General features: G+C 38.5%; 1 long non-coding RNA gene across 1 annotated transcript; it reads right to left on the bottom strand.

Annotated features, from left to right (window-relative positions):
- Positions 1–202: 202 nt before the first annotated feature.
- Positions 203–2,306, bottom strand: LOC121212357 (uncharacterized). Its single transcript, XR_005907438.1, has 4 exons — positions 1,593–2,306; positions 1,421–1,505; positions 805–1,326; positions 203–694 (listed from the first exon to the last, which is right to left on the bottom strand). It is a non-coding gene; the product is annotated as an uncharacterized lncRNA (long non-coding RNA).
- Positions 2,307–2,556: the final 250 nt, after the last annotated feature.

Here is a 2,556-nt window from a genome sequence, read left to right as displayed (position 1 = left end):
CGAAGACAATATGTTCTCTGTATGGGGATACGTTAGGGCCCTAGAGTCTATAACATTACTTTCTACCAAATTTCATATTAATTAGAGTTCTTCATATATTCCCTTTGGTTCAATTTTTTATTTATCATTAACTTACACATAACTTATGATATATAGTAATAAAGGCAAATGTATTGTTTGAATGAATAACCTCAGTTTTTTTATTTATGAAATATTTATATTTGCATCACAATATTTATAACAAAAAATACACTCAATCATGTTGTCAGGGAGAATGTATCTGAAGGTACGGGCATGTAGACTTCTTCCTCGTCGTCATCATCGCTTGAATATGTACCTAGCATAGCCTTCTAAGTAACTGTGTCTTTGAGATCCGCAGTGTCATCATCTTTCTTTGTGGTCAATTATTTCCTCACCTGCCATCATGTATCTGCCACTACCGCATTCAGTGGTAGCGACAATGAGCCACCATAGTAAAATAGTGATGCGCGTAGTATTTGGGTCACTGTAGGCGTGTAATCATGAGGTACCGTAAATCCTGAGTACATCAGTATCGACTATTACATGAGTGTTTGCATTGGTATCGTCGTTGGTGGTGGTTCATACATCGACATCTATTTCAATATAGGGTTCGACGTCGACATTGGCACCGGGGTATAGTATGCAGGGGATGTCAGTACTCCTAAATATGAACCTACAGGAATAGAAGAACCGACCACATGCAATGATGGTCCGTAGTATGGTGGTGCTTGTGAAAAATAAATAGGTTAGTGAATTGAATGAGAATAAGTTGAGCGAACTGACCTAGATATTGCATAGCCACAGACGGCACATATTCTGTTGGAGCCGATAACGAAGCCGTCGTGCGATCGTGTCCCCTCCTATGCTATTGTGGTGATCAACATTTCCTCTTAGGCCGAATTTGCCTACTCCTTGCCTCTAGTAGTAGTAGATCCGACTTGCTGACGACTCTGAACCATGTCAAGTAATTATCAACTGTTGTCGTGTCCGTCGAAAAAAATGGTCCATGGGTGGGTATAGATTCAATCCTACAATCCCAAGCTTAGATGTGTTCCTTGTGCTTCTCCGCCCAGTCCTCATCATTCTTCCCTCGCATGTCTACTTTGTGCAGTTCCTTCATGTCTTGCGGTGGTGGTGGAATTTGTTGCCTATACTCGAACTATCATAGATCCCAGTCCAATTCGTGCATTCCACCGTTGTGTACACTATCAACAGCACCTTCGCGTCCCACATCTCCCGGTTATCCAACACTTCTAGTGGAATGCAATATATGATCTCAGGGTCAGTATATGGCATCCATTCAAACTGAAAAGCATAAATTATAAATATCGTTACGTACAGATTTTTTTTACAAATCATTGCATAATTAATATAGGTTAAAAAATGATAGGAAATTAACCTTGATTTTTTATCGTTGATCTAATAGCAGCCTAACGTCTTCCAACTCGTCGGGCAATCCCATGTAACTCGGCCCATGGTTCCACCTATACAAGCTATATATTAGGCGAAACATATAATAAATAAAAGAATTTATTGCACAAACTACGTATTTATTGATAAATGATGTTTACCTAATCACCATTGGGAATGTGTATGGATCGGTCACTTTGGGATGTAAAAACGGTATTCGCCACCAAAGTCATGACTACAATAGCAGAAGTAGTAGCAGGAAACCATCGATCGTCATCTTATCAGATTGCATTGCTTGACAAAGCTCCCGGTATAACGTGAATAACATGACAAGTCCTTAACTTAGTTTTGCGCATTCATTGAAGTCCATTAGATGTAGAAGCCACCTAACATGCACCAAATTTCTAGATTTATCAAGCATTAAAATGCCCCCGATTAACTTTATGATGAATGCTCGGACGTACTATTGTATGACTTTCTCCATTGCGTCGTTGGGAAGCTTATCAAATTTTTTCTCCAACCAGTTGATTGATATTCGACCACCTTTGAACCTATTCAGGACCTTCCTTAACATTGCCATGTAGATGTCCACTTTCCTCCAAATCACTGCTAAACCTGTGATGGTTGACCCATCCACCGGCAGACCAAGTTGTAACGTTATGTCCTCGAGTGTGATTGTACACTCGCCGCATAAAACGTGGAAAGTGTGTGTTTCAGGCCTCTATCTTTCCACCAATACGTTGATTAATGTGGGGTCGAGTTTGCAACCCTCTTGCATGCGAGACACATGTAAGAATCCAACCTTTTGTAAGTACCCACAAATTTTAGGGATCAGAGGGTCCCTCGTTTTATGTATGAATGCCTCTAGCACACGATCGTCCGCCTATTTATAATATAAAAATTAATTAGATTTATAATAAAAAATAACATAATTAAAAATATCCGAAAATTAAAAATAACGAATTACCATTACTAATTGGGCAGTGAAAATGTAGTTGTCGCCAAAACAGATTAGAGAGGCGTCCATTCTCGAGAAATTGATCCAAACGAGTAAAATAAAATATAATTAAAAAACAATATTTTTAAATGAAAATATAAATAAATTTTGAAAAAAAAAAGCTTGAG

This window comes from Gossypium hirsutum, chromosome A02 (assembly GCF_007990345.1).
Source record: "Gossypium hirsutum isolate 1008001.06 chromosome A02, Gossypium_hirsutum_v2.1, whole genome shotgun sequence".
Taxonomy (NCBI): domain Eukaryota; kingdom Viridiplantae; phylum Streptophyta; class Magnoliopsida; order Malvales; family Malvaceae; genus Gossypium; species Gossypium hirsutum.
The sequence above is the reverse complement of the archived record's forward strand: the minus strand, read 5'-3'. Positions and strand labels throughout refer to the sequence as shown.